The sequence below is a fragment of the Nicrophorus vespilloides genome, unplaced genomic scaffold, assembly GCF_001412225.1.
Source record: "Nicrophorus vespilloides isolate i.1.1-1 unplaced genomic scaffold, Nicve_v1.0, whole genome shotgun sequence".
NCBI lineage: Eukaryota > Metazoa > Arthropoda > Insecta > Coleoptera > Silphidae > Nicrophorus > Nicrophorus vespilloides.
In genome coordinates this window covers 122,764-147,116 of record NW_017096602.1, presented here as the reverse complement: position 1 = coordinate 147,116, position 24,353 = coordinate 122,764, and the positions used below count along the sequence as shown (strand labels likewise).

General features: G+C 30.2%; 1 protein-coding gene across 1 annotated transcript in view; it reads right to left on the bottom strand.

Annotated features, from left to right (window-relative positions):
- The window catches only part of LOC108557578 (SH3 and multiple ankyrin repeat domains protein 3), a 90,101-nt gene extending 66,177 nt beyond the window's left edge, over positions 1–23,924 (bottom strand). Inside the window, exon 1 of the mRNA XM_017914161.1 lies at positions 23,632–23,924. The gene's annotated coding sequence lies outside the window, so the exon portion shown is untranslated. The remainder of the gene's footprint in view (positions 1–23,631) is intronic.
- Positions 23,925–24,353: the final 429 nt, after the last annotated feature.

Sequence of the window (24,353 nt, the reverse complement as noted above, 5' to 3'; positions counted from 1 at the left end):
TTTATTCGGAGACATGCAATTATTATTAAATTTTGCACAAAAAAAACACAAATAACATGTCTGAACATAAGTTTGGAAAATTTGTGATCACAAACAACACTAAGATGCAACTAGAATGGCCACTAACACTAAGAACTGTTTCCAATTTACACACGGTGTAGTGAGTTTATATTTGTTTATATTACTTGTATCAATTCTGGGACTTGGTAGAGGTCTCTTTATATTTGTAATATTAGTTTATATAATAAAGTATACATAGTGTGTTTATATATTATAATAGTGATTGGACACAATCATCGAAGATGGTTTATATATTCAAAAATGCACATAATATGTGTACACAAGTTTTAAAAATGATGTAGAAGGCGCGCAATCCGGGACTTCTCTTCTCATCGTCACTCGTTATGCGAAACATTGCTCGTTAAGAGTCATTTTTCTTACAATTCATTTTGCTCGTTAAGCGAAATGCTCGTTAAGCGAGGTTCCACTGTACTTATAAAGATTACAAATATATTTGTCTATATGTATACAGGTATCCCCCGAACCCTTACTAACTCTCAGACTTACAAAGAAAATTCTAAACCTGTATTGAATGAAATTAAACGTGTTCAAAATTAATGATAAGTAATATTAAAGTTTCAAATACACTAAAGCAAAACACTAATTTAGGAAATAAACCCACATAGCAAAAGAGAAATTTTTAGATTAAAGATATCATTCTTCATATAGCATAACATATAGTTTTGATGTTATACAATTATCATTAAATACTTGACGTAGAAAAGAAAATCAAGATTGAAGATATAATTCATATATAATATAATAACCTACAGTTTTAAGATTATATAATACAATTATGTTATTCAGATTAATTCAGTAACTATATGCATTAACATAAACTCTGGGCAAGATTGAAACTAAATTTCTATTAATTAAACTTTGAACTAACTATGAGTTAACCTTTGTAGTAGTTTATGTCTCTTAGTTAAGTAAACTTCGAACAAGGTAACATCTAAAACAATTTAACTCTACTTGACATTCGTTGACTCATTTCGATTCAATAAGTATATAAAAATAACTTAATATAATTTTATAGAATGTATACAATAAACCAGACCTTATGCCCGCAGGCACTATTTCTTTTGCCGAGAATTTTTTGTGACTCGTTAACTTAATGCGAAATATTTGCTTTAAGAATACCGATATTTTAGAATGTACTTTAGGATACAAAAAGGTTGAAAAGCACTGCTCTAAACTAAATTAATTAAATAAGAAAGTACTTTTGTTTTTTTTTTCCTATAATTTCAAAGGGTCTGCGCAGATTGCGGTATCAATAAACCGAGCGTTTATGCAAGATCATAAAAAGCCTTAATAAGCATATACTAAAGATATTCTTTATGTGGTAATGACATGGGGTAGCGTTAAACGAGATATCACCGCACAATAAATAGTAGGTACACGTTTCCAGCGTATGAAATATCATACAGCAATTTTATGTACACATTACAAACGGCCGAATCAAAAAAGAAAAAGGAATGAGATTCGTTCGATTTTCTCGTTTTTCCTTCTCATCCCACCGTGGAAAAAGAAAATCCCCCTATCTCTCTCTCTCTCTGCTAAACATTTTCAGATGGTCGCAGATAAAACAAGCGCACCGCGCTCATACCATTAAATTAGATGGCAGATATCGTAAATAAATAATTGAAAATAAAACCCATTCATTTTTCTACCATCGTACACCTCTTGGAAGCGATAAATTCCGAATAATAAATTCAATTTATTGATGTATGCAAAGCGGGGTCGTTACGATAAAACAGAGATGGAACAACATAGTATGGCTATTGAACAGAGAGACAGAGATGGAAAAAAAAAGGAAAACTTTAATGAACGAAATCTCTTTTGTATCTGTATCTGTGTTTTACAAAGATGTAATTATTGCAGAGCTGAGGCACTTTTTTCTCCGTGACCTTTGTGAATAATGCATGGAAATTCAGCCTACGTGAATCTGGTGAGGCCATAAATTGAATGGAATTGAATACAAATATTGCGTCCGCGGTGGCAACACACTGTTTATAAACGTCGATTATCGAAATCTCGCGGGATAATTAATAATTTATATAACGCACACGCGCGAGACCGGATAAATTAGAGCCTAGGCGAGATGGAAACCGGGTTCTCTTGGTTAGGTCTGTTATTTACGGGCGAGGATTACCATTGTCAAAACCTTGTTTGAGAGAGGAGCCGACGACGCGAAACCCAACCATAAATTAATCCTTGTTAAATCCTGTAAGCAAAGCAAAGACCGGAATTCATGCCTTAAATCCCCGGAAATCTTAAATTGAGATCTCAGGATTATATAAAAAGGAAACATAACATCAAAAACATCTTTGAATTTTAAATGTAATTAAACTTGAATACTATAAGGTAAATTGCAGGAAAATTAATAAATGATACTAAATTCTTTCATCTGATTTAGTTTTATTATATTTATTTAGATGCTATTTCTCAGATTTTTCTGTTTTTTTTTACGTTAACTCAAAAACTATGAAACTTTTAAAATATTTTCTAAGCTTTGGAAAATAAAGTTTTCTTTAATTATTCAATAACCACGAATGCCAATTAGACACTGGTAAATTTGTTGCTAATTTGTCTAGATAGAAAATTAAGTAAAGAGGGAACAACTTGAAATTAAATATTTGTCTAAAGGAAAAGGGGATTTATTGGACCTAATAAAATTAGGAAAATAATAACTGTAAAATACTGCTATCACCAGTTACTTGAATTCAGTATTAAAAGAAGCATCTAGCTTGTAATTTACCAAAATGAGTTTAAGAAAGAATAGTGGAGAAGTTAACGTCAACGAGATGTTAATGAAGATGACGAAGTAGTGTTTGTTAATGAATAAAAGGTGCACGAGGTATGCTATTATCCCATTGAAGTTGATATGGAGGTAGATGAATTGTCTCAAGACGACGAAGTTGTATTTGTAAATGAATACAAGTTGGACGAGCTTTGCTACTATCTGCATGAATCTGATGTGGGCATGGATGAAGACTTTCAAAATGAACACGAAAGTGATTATGGTCATATTGAAGATGAAGAATCTATGTATATAAGATATGCTATTGTCCTGAGGAACTCGATAGAATGATGTCCGAGATATTAGAAAAAGAGGAAGAAGTATCTCAACACCCTGATGCTAATAATTAAGATGATGAGACGATGCCCCGAAGCGATATTACACAGAGTCATGAAGTCTGCTACAGCCCACCACCTGGCATTATTGAAATGGAAATATTTATTAGAAAACATCGTTTGTACAAATAAAAATTAACAATTTTGAAAATTTATTTTGTATTTTTAATCATACTTAAGAGTTGCTCCTTTCTTCTCAGTGTATCAATTTTCAATTTATAATGTCTATTGTTTTCTTGATGCAATTTATTTTTATATATTATCTGATTACATACAAAAGGATCTTCTATTGAGCATATAACTATTGTTATCTAATATATTGATAAATTTAAAAATGTAGCGCCTCTGTGTTTTACTTAATTAGTCTATATTATCCTCTTAATTGGATCATCAATTATAAAAATTAAAGTCAAAAGTATAGGTTTTTCAATTGTGTTCTTAACCCTTCTGCGGCAATAAGACGTCAAATTTGAAAACGTAGTAACATTAATTGTAGAATTTATAGAAACATCTGTATACAATAAACATATTGACTTGTGGATTGCATATTTATGAAATGTATTGCTCTTTTCATTAATTTTAATCTGAAACTTTATTTTTTTTTTAAATTAGAGCAAATTCTATAAGTTTTAGACGTTGAAAATATTCTTAAATAAGTTATTTTGTTTAAATTTGTTGTGGTTGCTTTAAGATGGAATTAGTCCTGTTTAAGATCGTTTTATAATCCTATTAACATATGATTACTATTTACGGCCAGGAATTAAAATTGTTGAAACCTTGTTGCAATCGGAATCGACGAGGCGAATCTCGACTATAAATTAACACTCATTAAATGTCTCAACATAAACCTTTAAATGGAATAACAAGTACCAGTAGAAAACAAAAGTTAATTCTCGAAACTATTTGGAGGATACACACAAATAATATTAAAGTTTTCAGACTTATCGTTAAGAAAACTTTGCAGTATTCAAGAAGACAGAAAACCCAATCGTAAATAAATCCTCGTTGAATCCGGTAAATGCGACAAACGAAGAACTAATAAACAAACTGGAATTCAGCCCGTCAAATCCCCGGAAACTTTAAATTGGGATTACGTGTCCATAGTTCGCCTTCATTCAAAAATAATAATAAAAAGAGATAAAGAAAAGGAAAAACATCGTTCTCTCGCTATTTACAAACATGGTGAGGAACATTAGTTATCTAACAGTGCACTCTCACACTTTCCTTCGCTCCGGCTCCGCTCAAAGCAGCCGTTATGCAAGCGAGGAAAACGGAGGAAAAAAATAAATAAATAAATAATAAACAAACACAAAAGGCCCCTCGCGTTCGCATTCGAAACGATTAGAAGAACCCGCCAATGTTGTTATACAATCTCGTTTAATTTCTAAAATTAAACGACAACAATGTGGATGAGCAAGAAGAATGAGTTGGTTTCATCATATCGAGCTCACTACGTTTTATTATTTTTTATGTGTGCTCAGTGAATACATCCAATCATTAACTCTCAAAAAAAAGTTGCTAAATTAAAACTAAATATTGAGAAAACTAAAATAAACTAAAGTTATGCAATAATATTAGAAAAAAATGAAGTATATGAAGATAATTGATAAGCTAATTTTTTTATACAAAAAAAAATAAATCAATCATTTTTACTTCATGTAAATAAATTTTCACATAGTTTATTTGCATTTATAATATAAATCAATCAGCATCACTTAAAGGTGTTCACAGTTATTAAACAATATTGATTGTTTTATATTAAATATAATAAGAGTTAACGTAGTTAATAAACAAGTGAAAATCTATAATTGTTGATAAATTATTTATTTTGAAAAATGTTATTTAATTGTAGTAAGTAGTTCTTACTTAATAAAGGTTAAACGTTAAACTGATAATCCAAAAATTGTTCAGAAATTGAAACACTAAAACGGACACAAAGGTGTAACCAAAAAAAGGACACCAACTGACCGCACTTGACTACACCCACCGGTCAACTAAACTAGCATCTTTCTAGTAGTTTCCGTCTGGTCTAGCTAGCCAAGTCACTCTTACTTAATCGATGTGCATAAAAAGGACACAAAATTCTCATTCTGAAAAAAAAAATCACACCGTATTTCCCGATTCAAGAAGAGATTTTTAAGGAAAACATGAAGTGGCGATGATTTAAATATTTATTGGACCCGTGTTGGGTGGGATGCAGTCGGGTTGACTCTTTGGGGGGAAGTGAGAGATGCCGACGCCCCCGAAATTGCGGCAGCGCGTCCCGGATTCCGGGCGTTGAACCCGGCCAAGGATTCCCGCAGGACCAAAACTGCAACTTCGCTCAGGTCCAACCCTCCTCCTGCAGAGCACATCAAACAAAAAACTTCTTAGTTTATCGAGCAAAATAAACCCAGAGGGAATGAGGGAGCCATTTTTTGTGTTGTTGTTTCTTTTAATTTTGTGTTTTGTTCGAGGCGGCGCGAAGTTGCGGATCATAAAGAAAGCTGAAATTAATTAAGACTTTTCAAATGTTTAAGTATTTTCCTTTTCCTGTTTCGATGCCAGCGAAACTTCCTTTATTTCATTAATTATCTTCCTGTTTTTAAAAAGACAGAAATATATTAGTAAATTCGGAATCACCAAAACTTTAACATTTTTAGTTAAAAATGATATTTTTTAATGATATAAGCTTAGGATTTGTTCAGATAAAAATATATAATACTTTTTCAATCTAATCCTATTGTTATTTACAATATACTATTGGTGCTTGTTCATGGTTAGATTGAGTAATTTGAATCGCTTCAGAAACAAAATTGGATAATTTTTGTACGCTTTGCTAGTTATTCCCAATACTTTTTTTTACTAGTTTTGTAACAACTTCATACATTAATACTAAATTGTATTTCTATTATCTAAGGATAGCTTAATGCAACGGAGGAAGTTAGAAACCATACTAATCGAAGAACTAAATACATACAACAATTAACCACACAAAAAGAGTCAAGTTATAAGAAAAAAAATCATTTATGTATTAATTTTTTTTTTAATTTATTTGTATTTCTCAATTGCTTAGATATTTTTAAACCGGACTATAGTGAATGTGAACTGATTAAAACCGCACTATGCGAGATATTGTTGTAATTTATTCTACTTATTTATCAATTCTTTATATATTTACTAACATCAACTTCATTTCAGATTATTACATTAACAAATTTTAAGTAAACTTTGGAACGTACTATTCTAATTTAGATATTTAATATATATAAAACAATTGAAGATAAACGAATTGTTATAAATAAATCTGAACTTTAGTTATAATATTAATATTATAATTAATAAAATGTTTATGCATTCAATAAAATAATTGAAAGGAAAACCTTTATGATAATAATGATTATTATACTATATTTTTTGTCGTCTTGTATAAAATTATAATCATTTATTTGTAATTAATCGAATGATTCAATTTAATAACAGTTTTTTTTGTTACAAACTTTGTACGTAGTAATTAAAAGGTTTGTATGAAGAAACTTCGTTATCCGTGATTGCATTAGGAAAAACATACATTAAAGAATGTACTTCTGAAAGTGCATTAAACGTGAACGGAAATGGTTTCCCATTTAGGAACTTTGTAAAGTTCAAAAGCTGAAATTGCATTATACATTGTAAGTGTATACAATATTACCAGATTTGGAGAATATCCATTAAACATTCATTTTATCATTGTACGGAACTAATAATTGCACTTGTTTTGCTTATTAAATCACATTTGTTGTTTTAATTAAAGAAGAAAAATAATGGTTTACACTCAATTACTTTTTTTATATTTACACATGTATAAGTCTATTTATTTAGAATTATTTTAAAATTTAAAATTTCTGTAGATTTCGAATAATAAATTCAAGAAGTTAATTACATTTTTAAATATAATTTTATACTTGTTTTATGGACAAAATATTAATTTTTATAAAGAAATAAAAAGTAATAATTGATGTTAGTAATTAAACAATGTTATCAGCAATAAAATAATATACGACTAAGAGTGTAATATACAGAGAGAAAGATACTTACTTACTGACCTATTGCCTCAAAATAATGTAACTGTAGATCTGCTTCAGAGTTTTAAGTGATTGCCGTTCGAAGAGAAGAGAAGCAAATTAATAAACACTTATTGCTGAGCGCAGCGCAAATAGGTATATACGTGTGTAATTCCGTGAGAGTGTTGGTAACCAAACGCAGTTATTACATCTGCAAGAAATTCCAACTTTATTTTTTTTAAATTTATATTTACAACCGCACAAATCACAACCAATTAAACAGACGATCATTGACTATTCAAAGGAACTATTTTTAACTGTCAATTTAACAGTTACATAAATAAAACAATTAAAATTGTGATAATATCACTAGATGTGAAATATTGAATTTTTAAGTCGTAAATAATATTATGATATGTCAATAAAAGATGATTCTTAACAAACTTCTTGTTTAACTCTTCTTGAATAAGAAACTTCTAACAATTTTTATATGCATCAAGAAGACCTTTCTTAATAAAAAAATAAATTTATAAGGTAATCATAAGAGAAATTATATAAGATTTGTTACTTTATTAGATCAAGCCCAATTTGAACGTACTTCAAACATCGTTATTTTTTAAAAGTGTTGAAATCTTTATACCATGAACATTTTTTTAAACTTATTCACAAAATTGTTTCACTTAATAAGAGACTGAAACTGATCAAGATAAATTATATAAGATACATTCACATTTTAAGATATTAAAATTGCATAATTTTACCTCATAATAGTAATTAAAGTTGATGAATTATCTAATTTGAACATGATTTTCTAAATATGTCAAAATTGTATAACTAAGATCGTGTATATTTGAAACTAAACTTTTTTTTAACAATGGACCTAAATAAGATTCACTCTTAATGTGTGTCTCTCATAAAAAAAGCTGTTCGTCGATCCGAATTCCCATGCAGAAAGTGTTAAAAACGAGCACCTTTTATTGCATGCAATTACGTTGCACGAAGCTAATTAGTAAAATGATTCCGCAAGGTGAGCCCAGGGCAATCACGAAGCGCTGCAATTCGGCTAAGTTCTTCAGATGTTGAATGTGAGTGTGTTTTCGTGTGTATGTATGCATTCAGGTCTTTCGAGTACTTTCACTTAGTTTGGGCGGAGGAGAGTGTGCTGCGTTGGATGAGGATGGACGTGCGTTCCGAAAGTCCAAAGTCATTTATTATTCTGTCGAAGAGTCTTTTGGGATTGCGTGCGTTGCGCAACACAAACACAGTCGCCCGTCAATCGGACATCGAAGATGTCGATGATGCGTCGCGTTACGTAACGCCGCATTCCGCCACGCAACGTCGGCCTGAGGAGATGCAGAACGGAGAAGAATTGAATGCAATGCCGCCGCCGCCTCCGCCGCAAGGAGGAAGGAGAAGGAAGGTAGATGGAGCACGGGATGTTGACGTTTCTTTGGTGTAAGAAGTGGATATAATAAACAATTTAAATTCCATCATGAGACACATAAATTGCTCGTTTTTATCATCCAGTTAGCTAACTGGCACTCGTATCTTCGCATTCAATCAAATTGGGATTGATCAAATCTGTCGCTCTCCATACAAAAGAAAATTGTATATTAGATCAACAGGAAACCAATTAAGAAGTGATTAGTACAAACACAATACTTTGAACTTTTCAATTAGCGTGTCAAGTACACATATATATATTTGAAAACTTGGAGAAGTACTTAAGAATATTTATGAAATGTAGTATTTATCACGGCTGTCCTAAGATATTTGGCGCCCACAGGCGCCCACAGAATAATGCACCCCTTTTCATAAGAAAATACACGGATGGGGAAGTAGAATTTCCGTCCCAAAGACAGGCACCTCATGGAAATAAGTCATCAAATCTATTGAATTTATTATTAATTAATTACTTAAATATTTTGATTTATAGTTTTCATAAATGTAGTTATTTTATTACAATTTCTTCATACAATTTACGTAAAAAAATTAATTGGTTAACATTTTCTTTAGTATATGAAATTTCATAACTTAAACAATATAATTATGTTAGAAAATAATTGAAATATATTAAATGTTGTTTTGATTTCAATTAGAGGAGAGACAAAAAAAATGTACATGTTGTACACGAGATATAAATCCGATTAAGTAATTATTTTTTTCACTCGAACGTGCAAGTATTCAGATTTCGTAATTAATCATCCTTAGAAGTAATTTTAATGGTCTTTGTTGCAACATCAAAATACTTTTCAATATACAAAAAAAAAAGATAGTGATATTCTCATAATACTAAAGCAAAATAAAAACGAGTTGAAGGACCTTCATTACTTTGATTATAGAATTACGCAACAGATCGAACGGTAAAACGCGGTCACTTTTTATGTAATGATGTATAATTTAGTTATTAATTTTTTACACATTTGCGAGAAGATAGAAAATATTTACTTTTTTTTATATATAATTTCATTTCTTTTTCATGTTTCTTTAATTTTATTAAAACAAATTGACGTATTTAAATGGAAATAGAACATAAATTAATTAGTGTAACAAGTTTTGTTACAAAAACAAGTCTTTCTAAAAATACTCATTGTTTTTTAGAGTTTTTAAAAAGTTAAGCATCGTTGAATAGTTCTTAAATGGGAGATATTTCCAACTTTAAAATAATACAATAATACTATGACAGAATCAAATTAATTTTAGAAAGCAAATAAAATAAATATTGTGTTTAATTTATTAAAATTCAATTAGTTTTTTTTTGGTGTTTTCTAAACTAATCTTCAATCAAAATGTCTACTATTGTCAAAAATACAGTTTGTACCATTGTACGTCCATATAGGATTATATTGGAAGAATGATTTAAAGGCTTAATTGGATGTTTAAGTTTAGTGACCTCTGAACCTCAACAAGAAACCATAATCATTAATAGTTTATGTAATGTGCAGGTCAACATATTTCAAGTTGATGTTATAATTTTTATATTAACCTATTGTTAATTTGAGAATTATAGAAACCATCAATAATGAAAATGGACAGATTGTTTCTTGATCTATACGAATTTTAATAGACGAATAACAAATATTGCTTTACATTTGTAATTATAAAAAAAACAATGACAATTTTACGTTTTGAATCTTTGAATTAAAAAAAAATTATATAATAAAAACTTAATTTTTATTCAAACAAATATTTTTGTTCCAATAATCCTCTATTAATTAATTTAGACTACTTTTTAAAACGCCATATGAAACAAAATGCAGGAAACACAACAGATATTAACAGATCGTAGATTCATAAATCTAGGATTTTGTAAAAGGAAGTCTGTTAATAACAAAATTTGTGGAAATATCAATTAAAAATTGTTTTTGACAGATTTTTCACGAACCAGAAAATTTTCATTAAAAAACTGAAAAATATTAATAAACCAAAACACATGCAACGTTGGATTAATATGTGCAACCCACATGCAAAAAAATAATAATAATAATAATATTGTAACGTGCAGAAATATGGCAGTTTTCTCATATTTGTTGCATTGTATTCAGAACTCGTGCACGTTTCATATAAAGTTTCTCGGAACTCGGGAAACGGAATTATTATTTTCATATGCAGCAATACAGTGCAATTTGACAGATTTACAGTTGCGGACATGCATTTCGATGCACACACATATATACAAACAGACAACGATTCACTCCGTATCTGACTTTCCGCATAAAACTTTAATTCTATTCGCAACAGACAATATGAATTTTGTCATGTACCATCATTTTGTAAAATGAGATTTTAGCTGTATTTAGAATTATATAATCTTGTCCTTTTCTAAATTATGATTCACTTAATGTTTTTGTCAATAAATTACGTTTTTCTAAAGAATCTTCAACCTGAAGAAAGAGAAACAAAAATAATCAATCTACAGTGGAACCTCAGTTGTTGAACATACACTTTATTTCAAATTTATTGTAAAAAAAAAACATTGAGAATTTTTATTAAATATACTTTCTGTTCGAAAACCAAGGAATTTTTGTATTATTGTTCGAGAACCGAATTTTTTGAGATACGAAGTTCCGATGCACGTATTTTATGTAGTAAAGTAAATTTACTTTAGAATACATTATTTAATGTTCAAAGTGTACAAATAACACATTCTAGTAACATATGCAAATCTGAAAAAGATTTGTATTCTAATTAAATAAGTGTGTAAGATTTAACTTTTTGATCACACTTCAATTTTATTTAGATATGTAGATAAATCATTGAGTTTAGTTTCCATAATTTCATATTTTGTTGATAGAATGAAGATATGAATTTACTAGATTTTAAAATAAGCACATAAATCAAATTGATAATATACAAATTGAAATGATTACTAAGTATGTAGTTTATGACATTCGCGTTAATAGATTTATAATTATGCGATAACACTGAAGTTTTCATTATCAGATTATTTATGATAATTAAAGAATGATCGAATCTGCATATTAATTTACATCTTAATAAGAAATCACAAATTGAGATTTCAAATCTGTCCTCGCGCGAATTATTCACGACGACAAAATTCCTATTTATATAATATAGAGAGAGGGAAAGATGCTCATCTCTCTATATCATTAAGGAAAAAGGGGTTGGCAGCGATTCTATTAATGGATTCATAGAGGCGAAGTAAGTGGATTTACGTAATGAAATTGATGAATAGACGTCGCTTCGTTCTCTATCATTTCACGTAGTTTTCACTCTCACTCTCTCTCACTGTCTACTCTATTTTTTTTCCTCTTTCAATCGTCTTTTTTTTCCTTCTCCTCTTAGGCTCGCGCACGCGAGATGGAATAATAATATTTCATCGAGGATGAAAAATGAATATATAAATCTCTTGAGCCCTTTATGTAAATTAGATAAGCCTCGCGCATAAATTTGCGTAAAATCGAATCTGCGCCCGACGGCAGGCGAAATAAATTGCATTAGACTATTTCAAAGTGATTTTGGTTCAAGATTTTATTGATATAATTAAATTTTTTTTTCTTTGCAATTTTCAAGTTTCATACAGTAAATTTAATTTGGAAAATGTAAAACAAGATACGCTGCAAATTTAAAAGCTTTATGTTGGTTAATTAGGTTGTGAATGTTTAATGAAATTAAATTTAGCACAAAGATTTCACTTTAGTCGAAATGGACTATACATTTTGTAAATAAATAATTAAATTAGATTAAACTTTCTGTTTGGAAACCGAGATTTTTTTATTTTATGATTTTATGTTGATTAATTAGATTATGAATTTTTAATGAAATTAAATTTAGCATAATGACTATGGTCAACAGCACTATTTTTTTTAAGTCGTATAATTTTATTCACAATCTGTTCATCAATGTGAACATTGAGTAAATTTAAGATCTCGGTACCATTATGAAGATTTGAACATTAATAATTATTTAAATCTATATACTAAATCTAGAGGTTTGTAATGATTTTTTTTTTTAAGTCTTGTAATTTTCATTTCACTGTCCATCTGTGATGAACAATGACCCTATTGCTGCAAGTACCGAGAGGGCTCACAAAGAGCCTGGCTTGACCAGGATTTGAACCTGCGCCCACTAGCTCATGAGTAAGGCGACTTAACCATTCGGCAATTAGTCGCCCGACCATATCTATATGAAGATATTCTGTGTATTTGTTTATTCCTGACCATGGAGCCCTAATAATATTTCTTAGACATTTTAATTGGAACCCTTGTATAATTTGTATGTTCAATTTACTGGCCGTACCCCAAAATTGGATACCATACGTCCTTACTGGACAGTAGTAAATAATCTAAAGTTTGAAAAAAATATACCTACATGTTTCCTAAACTTATGGCAAAGCAGCGGTTTTGTAATATGACAATTAATTTAAATTATAATTAAAATGAAAGCATTAAAATAAAACATTTCTAGAGCATAGATCTAATGACTAATATGTGCCTATTTTGAAGTAAACAGTCTGTCCAGGTTTAGTTTTATATTTGAAATAGTCACTCTGAGCTCCCTTTCTATTTGAAGTTTGTTTATATTTAGATTTTAAAGCATCTAAAGCAGAAAAACCAATTCCGCAAAAGTAAAAAGTGGGGAAATAGTTACTTTTCCTTGCTTTAATAACAGAATAATTAACAAACAGTCAGTCCAAAAATGTCTTAACAAAAAAATTATATTTATTTATTAGTCAATTCAAATCACACAATTTAATTTTTTCTTCTGCAAAAAAGTAATTGAGTTGCCAATTTAAATTCCCGTGTATTGCGTAACTCTTATCTATTTTTTTATCTTAAATTGTACAGTGCAAATTGTGCGCAAAATTATTCAAAAAGGGTTCGAAATACAGAAAAGATTGAGAATCGCTATGGTAAAGTATGGATTACATTACATTATGACTTATAAAATCATATAAACTTAATAGGTAAGTAGTCTCAATTGAAAAGATTATCCTCAATTTACTATAACTAAGAATTTACTAATAAGTTACAAGAGATATTTTAATAATAAAATCGGATAGAAATTTCTCACAATAGATCAATTTTCTTGAAAAATAAATTAAAAAAATCGAAATTGTCTGAATTAGAGAAGTTATTCTTAAGTTACAATTACTAAACAATAAATTCTAAGTAAATGGCATAACGTTAAGATCTAAATTTTCTTTGTAATTTGGTTCAATAAATAGAAAATTGTACCAAATCTTTATGTACAATAAAAATGTCAATTAATAATAAATTAATTGTAAATACTAAGATATAGCAACATTTTAATAATTATATTGCTTTTCAGAGAACTTCCTAAAATATGTTTTACTAAACTAAACATTTCATGAAGTTACAATTAATAACTTTACTGCGAAAGTTAAAAAAAGTTAAATTAAATTAGATATACACTTACATAGAATACATAGAATTTAAACTTACAATCAAATTTATTTGGATTTATGATAGTGTTTGATAATTTCTCAAAATTGTTAATAAAATTCTTAAGAAAGATTTTTTTTTAAATTTAAACTATTTAAAAGTGTATCTATGACATATTAAAATACTTCAAATTGTCGATTCATAATATTTTTGATTTATATATTAAGCTGTTATAATCAGTAAAATACTTGCAATTTTATTTGTAAACCAAATGAAATTACAAGATTACAAATTAGAATAATGGAAGAGAAAAATAATCTCAATTAAAATCTTAATAATAAAAATATGATTAAATACAATATTAAATAGTAAAACTATCCTTTTAAGTGTATCGTATTTCATGTTTAAAGTATCTCGGTAAATCCTTGGAACTTGGATGTAATTAAACAAATCTAAGAGATTTAATTAAAGGTAAATTTATAAAGAAGAAACAGTTTGTTCAAGATGTGGACACAGATTAACGTCCATACCATGAAAGAAATAATAAAACTCTAAAGAAAAGTGCAAACACACGGTTTTTCGAGTAAATTGTTTGCATTTCATTAAAACTAAGTCGAGAGTTAGAATTGTAAAAACTCTTGTAATTTCTAATTTTCGTTTCTAATTACTTTATCGACTTACGACTTATCAATTTACAACTTACATTTTATGTTGTTAACTATTGTTACATAAACTTATAATCCCAATTTCATAATCACAGTTGGCGTAAATTATAATAAAATATAATAACACAAAAAAAATTATTTTTCTATATGTTTCGTAATGGCCATTGTCTTTCATTTATAGTAGACTATACATAATAACAATTAGTAGGTTGTGGTATTGTTTATGTCTATAATATTACCATTAGCATTAAATTATATTCATATTAGTTGGCTTAATCTTACTAGGAAATTGTTGAAACTTATTGAAGCGATAAATCAGATAATAGAATACGCTCTGTGTCTAGACAGTATTACATGTGTCCAAATGTCCTAGAAAGAGTACTTGGAATACGGCAATTCCGTATTGCTACCATAATCATTCTTTTATTTTTTCACAAAATGAAGGAAATTAAAACAGAAATTATAAATATTTTATAAAATAAATGTCAACAAACTTGTTTTTTTTTAAATAATAAAGATTCTTCTGATAATATTATAAAATATAATAATAAATAGAATATGAAAGTAATACAAGTAAGCACTTAGAAACGATGGTTTTGAAAATGTAAAATGCAAATGAGTACGTTGGAATTATTATAAGAAGTAGTTATTATTATCATCATGAAAGTGCTTTATGTTTCATGTATAAGCTTATCAGACACCTTAGAATCGCCGGAAGGGTGAATTATGTTGACACAGCATATACAAAGACAACAACATGGAGGCTAAGTAAACCATCTGCTGTGTATCTTTTCAACGTGGAGATTGATGATGCTGCATTACTTCCGGAATAAAAATTCCAATTGAAATGGGTCTAATTCAACGTCCTTTTTGACGACGTCGGTTCAATATTCTATACATTATTTATAAGAATGTCAACAAAAGAATACAGCACAAGCAAATTATAATTTAATACTAAAATTATGTTATACATATGTTTAACCGCAGTAATAATTACAAATACTGATTATTGTTTACATAATTTATTATTTTAGTAGTTAAAGTTCATATATTCATATATTCAAATATAAAAATTATTGTATATAATGCACAACGATATTTCGCAATGCGGAATATTATGGACGAATAAAGAATGAATATTGTATGGAGAAGTATAAGGATTATAACTTTACTATAAACAAATTAATTTAGAATCGTAAATTCCAAAAGATATTTATTTACTTAAAAGGTTTAATTCAAACTTAAATATTCAAGTTGACAATAATTATCAAAATAGTTTTGAAAAGAATTTTTAAGCATTTTTCATAATAAATAATTAAATGCTATATCATTAATAGTAGTTTAAGGAAAAGTATCCGTGTTAATTACGATTTATGTATTTACTATTTTTTATCCGTCCTTAATTACAATTAAGATAAATTTATATCTTAGTTTCAAAAATAGTTTATAAGCCAATATATTTGTTTAAAGTTTCAAGTAATCTATATTATATAATGATTGATATATACATTATTTTTCAGAAAACTTAAATTAGTTCTCCATAAGCAACATTTTAATAACAGTAATTGTATAATAGACTAATAATTTAATAAAATTTAAGTATTTTATTGAATATCACTTTCTTCTACTTGAGAAGAATAGATTACAACATCACTTTCCCATAAGATCAAGAAATGTAGCAAACACGTTGATTCAGCTTATTAGTACTTTCTTATTACTCCTCATTAAATCTGTGAGAATCATACCTAATTACATATTTCCTAGAATATCGAAAGTAATTTCACTCATACGTTCACTAAATTACATCAATTTTGTATTACTTCTTCATATGTAACAAGTTTGTTGAAACTTAATTAAATAAATAATTGATATTAGTTAATCAAGATATTAATTAATATTTATTAGTACATTATTAACAAACCTAAGTTTTACAGAAATGTAGTTATTTGTTTTATGTTTAGTAAGATAGCAACTTAAACTATTTAAATTTTTCTCTATTATGTCATAAGTTCGTTACCTAAAATATGCAAATCTTAAAAGATCCTAGATTATACTTTTTCAAAAATTACTGAAACTGTGAACTAACATTTTGTATACTAAACCATAAGATGTATAAGGATGTTTGTCATTAACTATTGAAATAATCTATACTACAATATTTCTATGAGACATTCTTATTAGTTTAAATATATTAAAAAATAAATGAGCATTATTATAATCTAGTTTTTTTATGAAAACCAAGTTTGATTGTAATTTGGACAATGAACAAATAAAACTTAAAAATAATTTGTATTTGTTGGATGCTTTAAAAACCAATTAAAATATATGCTACTGAAATGGCTAAGGTAATAATAAATGGAATGTTAGGAGAAGGAAAGGAATCTGCATATTAAGTGCAGATATTTTACGCCAATCCCCGTGAAACGCATTTCTGGTGGAGGCATTGATTGGTATCCATCAAGAGACCTCAACCCTATTGAATGCCCAATAATCATGAAATCCGAAGTACTTCCGTTTAATTGCAGCATGGGATCAAAGTCAAGCACAGTCGGGATTGTTGGCGGAATTAAGGTGAAATCGAGACGGCAGGATATTTTATTATAAGCAGATAATTATCGAGCGGCGTTGCAGCGCACTTCCATGAGGTAATAAAGATATCCCGAAATGAGCCATTTTCCACACTAGCCGTTATCAGATGGGCCATAAAACGCTCCGCGCTGCAATCGCGATACCCGCAGAAGACACACACCACATCCATACACACACAAAGAAAGAAAACAACGGCGAGGATTGAATCCTTCCGAAGTAACAACCAGAAGAAATCAAATAAATAAAAGACAGAGAGAGAGAGAAGGACGATGCAAGGATCTGAGGGTGATGGTTGAGAATGGGAGAGAAGTCGGGGGGAGGAAAGATTAATTGATACTTTATTATTTTCCAGCTCCGTTTACAGATCGCGATTATAATTAAGACTTTAGGACGTGATAAATTGAACCGCACGGCTGGGAATGTGCGTGTATTGGACTCGCCCAAGAACATGCTGTGTCCCTTTTCTTAACGTTGGAATTTGCAGCGGCAGCAACATCAGCGGTGGCGTCGCGACGCCGTGGGGGGTGTTTATGGGAACGTAAAGGGCGAGATCGTGTACAAGAGAGAGCATTGGGTGGGTGTACTCTGCACGTATGTATAAACTGCAAGTATGTGTGTGTGTGTGTGTGTGAATGAGAGGAAAGAGAGCAAAAAGTGCACGGGCGGAGGAGGGAGACAGACGGTCCGGGTCCGGAGGTTGCCTGGCAACAGAACAGACGCCTGTGATGTGATCAATAGGGGAAAGATACTTCTATCTCTCTCCAACTCGCAGACTCCCGTCCATCCGATTGCGAAAAAAAAACGAAGAAAAAATGAGAAAGAGAGAGATAGAAATAGAGAAAAAGACGTAAGATCCGACTACGTTGATAACAATTACACCCTTTGGAAACTGCAATTACTTGACCAAACGTAACCCACGCAACCTACATTATTTACAGAAATTACCGAGCACGACTGTTACTACGCCCTTTGATATTCTTATAACGATGACAATTATATATCTTCGGATACACTAGACTTATACTTACCCATCTTCACAATAATTAACGCGAAATATTATTACTTGCATAGTTTTGATACATCTGCATTAATCAATTAACACAACTTCATTTATCTAATACTGTATGCTTAATAAAACCAACGTGACAGTTTTAGTATTTGACAACAGCTGTATATAATAATGACAGAAGGAGGACCAAAGTGAATACCAATTTGAGAAAACTATACAACAAAAAATATTAAGTTGATAGTTATATTATACGAAAACATTTAAATTTAAAATATATTCTCATAATACTAATATATTAGTGTAATGATTCATAAAAAGGCAGCATAAATTACCAAACAGGAAGTTAATTACTTTTTGTAATTTAGTTGATTTGGTATATTTGGAACTTGATGACAATTAAAATGGTTATTAATTAACTTCAGAAACATATTAATTAATCAAAATTTAAATCACCAGCTTTTATCAATACTTTCATAATCATTTGTATCCTCTAAAACAAGCCTAGAAACAGCTGTTTTGTTAAATGTACCAACTTAAAAGAAACTCAGACCAGATAGAAAATTCCTTGCTCGAGGCACAAATAGGACAGTAATTATAAAAATTATTATCTTATTCTACCAGATCATTAGGATTCCAATCTGATAGCTATAACATTCACACAGTAGTGAATCATTCACAATATCATAAATGTAGTTACTTGTATATGTTAAAGCATTAAACACTTTCTACCAAAAAAGAAACAAATCTGCAATAAATTTGATTCTCGAATAATGTCGATGGCAGTCACACATTTACAATTGATAGTATCATATAATTTAATGGAATATTATATAAGTTAATGGTATATTATACGACAGTTTTATAGTTTCACGACGGTCGCCTTCTGACCTTTTCGAATTTCTGCACATCCATAAAGTCGCTTTCAAGAAAACGTTTCACATCCGTAATCTAATTCAGTGTCTTCGTCTACACTCATCTATCACAGTTCACATTGTTAATTTTCGGTTTAATAAAATTCATTGTCTACAAATGGATTTATGTAAGCTGTTATCTTGATTGAAAAGGTAGGGCCCATCTGTAAGCATTAGCATACATTGTTAAACATGCATAACATAATAGCTGAAGTATTTTTGCAAAAACATGATTAATGTTTATACGAGAATAATTAATCAGTTTTCTCTATAGATTTCCGTGTTTTCTACATACACTAACATAATAATGACTATGTTAATTCAATTTCTTAAATGAAATTAAAACGATCAGAAACATACGTGGGTTAAAATATTTATGAAACCTCAGGATTGTCGTGATGTATTATAATATTTGTAAAGTAAAAAGTTCTGAGCGTTTTTTGTTAGATGGCTTTAGTGAGCCATATCTCAGGATGTATATCTTGCCTCTTGTCATCCTATATTACGACTTAAAGGCGACATAAAGATGTTTGATAGTTTTGTGTTTAATGAATTCAGTTGTGCGTTCCAAAATGGAGACAAAAAAGAGAAAATTCGTTGGTTTCAACACTTTGATTCTGGTAATATGGACGTCGAAGATGTGACACACTCTGGTAGGCCAATTGTCGAAAATTTTGATAAAATTATGGAAATCGTTGGACCCGCATGCAAGCACTTATTCCATTGCCCAGGAACTAAAGATTGTATAAGAAAAACCGCTCAGAACTTTTTACTACATCAAATATTTGTTTTCAAATTTAAAATAATTATTTTGATAAAAATAGAATTAATTTGTGAATCTCATAGCCCTACTTGTTACAGAAGGTGTATAAATAAAGAAATTTAGTCATTGAATTAGTGTTAATAGAAATAACAATTTATTATATAATCAATGTAGAAAATTCAATGTTGTTTACGCATTGCGTAGGTTCGATATTTAATTTGTTATAATTTCCTATTATTATTCCATGCATAATGATTACATTAATAATGAATTTTGAATATAATAAATGCGATTAAGTATTAAATATATTGACTTGAATATGATTATTGTATTGAAAAATTAGCATAACATAAAATTATTGTTAATTAATTTAGATTGTTGTTAAACTGATGACGATTAATTATTTCATTTAATGATGTGCATAATGAATGAAATAAATGTTACTTGTTCGAGTAACTTGTCAAGTATAATAGGATCATATATTACTTGTTTACAATAGAGGATTAATGAGGAAAGTAGGTGTAAACATTAAAGAGAGAATTATTACAAATCGAATTTTAGTAAACTAGAAATAATTTGTTTGCAAACGGCAAATACATATTTTAGACGAGCCTCAAATGAAGTCAATGTAATTAAATTTAATAAGGAACACCTTCGTGCACGCCATCCGAGGACTAAGCTTTTCCATCTAAAATAAGATGACAGAACGGAAAGGTGGAAACAAACAAGAAAACAGCAAAAAAATAAGTTAGAGGTAATACTCTGGCAACTTTCTGCGAGTTGCTCCCACCGGGAGTGGGTCTAATTAATTCCGGACCTTAATTGAATTCGCCCAGTTAGGTAGAGTAGAGACTGGAGGGACACGGAGATCTTAACGTCAGCGCGAAGGCATTTAGGTTGAGTGACCCTTCCTTCCTTCCTAGGTATGAAGCGCATAGACGGACCGAAGGATCGGATCGTTTTTCTCGACCTGCCGCCTTTCATACATACGTAACACGGGGATTATTAGGATTAGGGCCGCCCACGTTCCGCGATCCTGACTCTGCAAATTACGCATTGATCACGCTCAATATTTCCTTGCTCATTACGCATGACTCGCGCTAATTCCGTAATTCCAAACCAAGTAAACACGCGGAAATCGCGACACCGTTTCCACACTGAACTTAGCACTCCACTATTCTCTTCTTCGTCTTCCTTCACCTCCGCATCGAATCCACTTAGGAATTCCTTCACGCATCGCTTGATCTAAGCTGACTTAAATCAAGCTGCACTCGTGTGTTGCCCATGTCCCTAATTGTATTACCGCTAATTTGCGAGATATTTTGATGGTCGATGCTCGATATATCATAGATTCTCCACTCGATAGAACCAGATGACATAATGCAATCAGTATGCCTCTTCGATAAGCTCGAATAGACATGTATCTCAATAATCGTATTAAAACAAAGAAAAGATTTAACAATTCCAATTAAATATTTTGCATCACCGAGCATAACTCAAATAACAAGTAATGTCGGATATGAGACATAAATCTCATATTACGCAGTGTTTGTAGAAGAACACAAAGGTACTAGACATTCCTAATTATAGTTACATATATTAATTTAAGTTGGTACTTCTTACATATGACATAACAAATTAAAATCAACATTACCCTAAAGCACTGAATCGCGTAACGTAAAGGATTAGGTAAGCTATCAGAATTATCAAGAATAGTTTTTTTGTATACAAATAAACATTATTTATTGTACTCAAAATATAACAATAATGCAATACAAAATCTATCAAAAATAGATAATATTTAAATAATTTCTAGTCACTTTTATATTGTAGAATCGAAATTCAAATGTTGGAAATTAATGATATTTTGGTTTCTAGTTATCGTCACAATTTCGAAAGATATGACATATTCAAATAGAATTTCTTTAAAGATATAAAGTATTATATAATTATATATGTTTTTAGACTTTTAATATTTCATAGATTCTTTACATTTTTCATAGCGTAAATAAAGTAATTTCATAATCTATATAAACTAAATTTGAATTAATTATTAATCCTTTGCTCTCGAAAGGTTATTCTTTAAATAACTTTTGTTAACTAATTCTAAGAATTTTTACCGTATTTTGTTAACTTATAAATATATTAAGTTATGCAGATGAAATACGCAGAAGCTTGATGAAAATATATCGATTTATTAATTGCTTCTATTTAAAGACTCTCTATTTCTTCACCTTGAAGTGAATGTAAATTATGTAATTAGGAAAATCAATTAATTTTAGCTAAACCGAAACTATGTTTTTATATTGTTGATATGTTCATAAATCTATATAAGAAATTTAAAAAGATGTTAATGTAGCAGAAGTTGTGAAATTCGCAATGGAACGCTCCAATAAGACATATTTTTCTCGAATGAAGTTGTAAACTCGAGTCGACCAGCTTCTGCGATTCAGAAGATTTTAATGAAGAGTTAGCATTAGTTAATTGGCGTATTCGCGAAAGGTCTCCTTTAAAACAATTACCTCTTCCTTCTTTCCATCATTCCATAAAGCCCCCCACCGCCCCTTCATAAGTTAATGGTTTCTACATATTTCTCGTCTTTGGAAAAGAAACATGCGAGTCCGAGCAAATCCATTCTCATGAACGAAACGAACCGGTTTATTGGCAAATTGCCAGCTCTCTCGCATATGGGTCAATTATTTTGCACATTGCAACTAAATATGTATACAGAATATGCCTCTCATTTATTATTATTTTCTCTATCTCCGTCTTTTTTCCGTCTCCTCCAGTTGTTTCGTTCACTCTCTGTCTCTCTCTCTTCTTCTCTATCTTTTTCTCTCAAAGTCTATTATTTCGCTTGCTCCTTACTATTTTCTCCTTTTAATCTGCTTGCTTTATTTTGCCTTTGGATTATATTGCTTAGTTTGCATAGCAATTATTGTAAACGTGTTCATTCGCGTTAAGAATTTTCAACAAAGGCACAACACACCACGCCTACTAAAATATAAGCCATACAAACACTCACGCACAACTTTGAATAATGTTTGTTCGACAAAACCGAAACCATTTTACTTTCAATCCATTCCTTTTCACTGCAAAACCTACAATCCGTATAAATTGCGCAAAACATAAAAGAATAAAAATTAAATTAAACGAGTAATGTTGTAGTGAATTACAAATGTATATTACATATCCCAAATGTGCTTTTAAAGTAATCAGCGCGTTTAAATGCATGCGCTTAGAGTCCGAGAGGTGGCGCTTCCCATTATTTTGAGTCAATCAACTTTAATGAAAGCCGGTATGAAATGAAAATACGGGGAGCAAAACAGTTAATTTTATGTTTTCTGATATATGACGTAATTAAAATGCTGAACTACATTGCGACGGACTGATTGAAAAGATTGCGTCTCTAATAATTTATTGCAACTACTTAAAATTCATTTATAAAAAGATCAACGTCGGATACGGCGTTATTAATGTTTGGTTTTAGGATTTTCGCATTTCTGGTCTGAATTTAATGTGAAGAAAGAATGAGATTAAGCAAACTTTCATGAGTTTCATCATCTAAAGTTTATGAAATATAAATATTAAAATATTCAAATGCAACTTACAGTGAATAAAGTGAGATGTAGATAATCCAAGCATGTTTAATCCTAGTAGCATAGCTTCGCGGGAGATTGCGGACGTGAAGGAGGAAGGAAGGAGCGAGATAAACGCGCACTGTGTATTTTGTGAATTACTGCTGTTTAGTTGAAGAAGGAATTGATCCGATCTGGCTTCCTCCTTTCCATGTGTGAGCTTATCCTCTTGTGCCGTTGATGCACGGAGAAGAAGATGAAGGAGGAGGAGGATGAAATCGACGTCGCGACGTGCTGGCAAACCGACGACAACAACGCCGGTATCGATCTGGAGGCGCCGGTTGGCGGCGTCGCGATGCCGGCGACGCCTGCGCCACCCGAAACTCACCCCCGCGATTCGCCGACAGCCGATAGGAGGAAAAGAGCTAACAGCTGATGAACCTTCAACTGCTTTGCCATTACCACTCCCCCCACCACCACCTGCAACAATCGAAACAGAAAAGGACGATAGTCAATCAAATTATCCTGGCATTTCGTCTCTCCCTTGTCAGAACGTCAAAAAATATTATATATATATCTATAAATTGTTAGAGTTCGAGCACGAGTCGAGTCAAATTCCAGTTGAATTGAAATGTATTGCTCTTGGTCCTGTCAGAGCATTTTCATCGCCAGTAAGTAGGGACTACTACCACTACTAAATACCTGTTACCTGTTATGCCATTTCCTCATCTTTCAGTTAACGTGCTTGTCATCAG